Here is a 397-nt window from a genome sequence, read left to right on the forward strand (position 1 = left end):
CTCTCTCTCTCTCTCTCTCTCTTTCTCTTTCTCATGGTTCGCCCACCTATGCAGCGATTCAAATATAATGCGTCAGACCGAAAAAGACTTTGCATTATTATTGTTAAAAGCCAAAAGAGACCTTGCATTATTACTTTAAACTTATCAAGAACATTTTACACAAAGGTGCATCTAAAAATGTAATAAGAGTCAGAACCACCCGAGGATGAACAAACTTATTCCATTTTGTAGACTGGTCAATAATCCGGATCACTGGAAATGGAACCAGATATCCATTTCCTCGAAATTAACCAAATAATCGAATTCTTCATTCATGTGAAGCGCCCACCTTTTCCAGACGACCGCCGGTAGCAGACGGGAGACGAGAGTATTTGGGGAGAGCCAGGAAGAGGGAGGT

Source organism: Aplysia californica, unplaced genomic scaffold (assembly GCF_000002075.1).
Source record: "Aplysia californica isolate F4 #8 unplaced genomic scaffold, AplCal3.0 scaffold00029, whole genome shotgun sequence".
Classification (NCBI taxonomy): Eukaryota; Metazoa; Mollusca; class Gastropoda; order Aplysiida; family Aplysiidae; genus Aplysia; species Aplysia californica.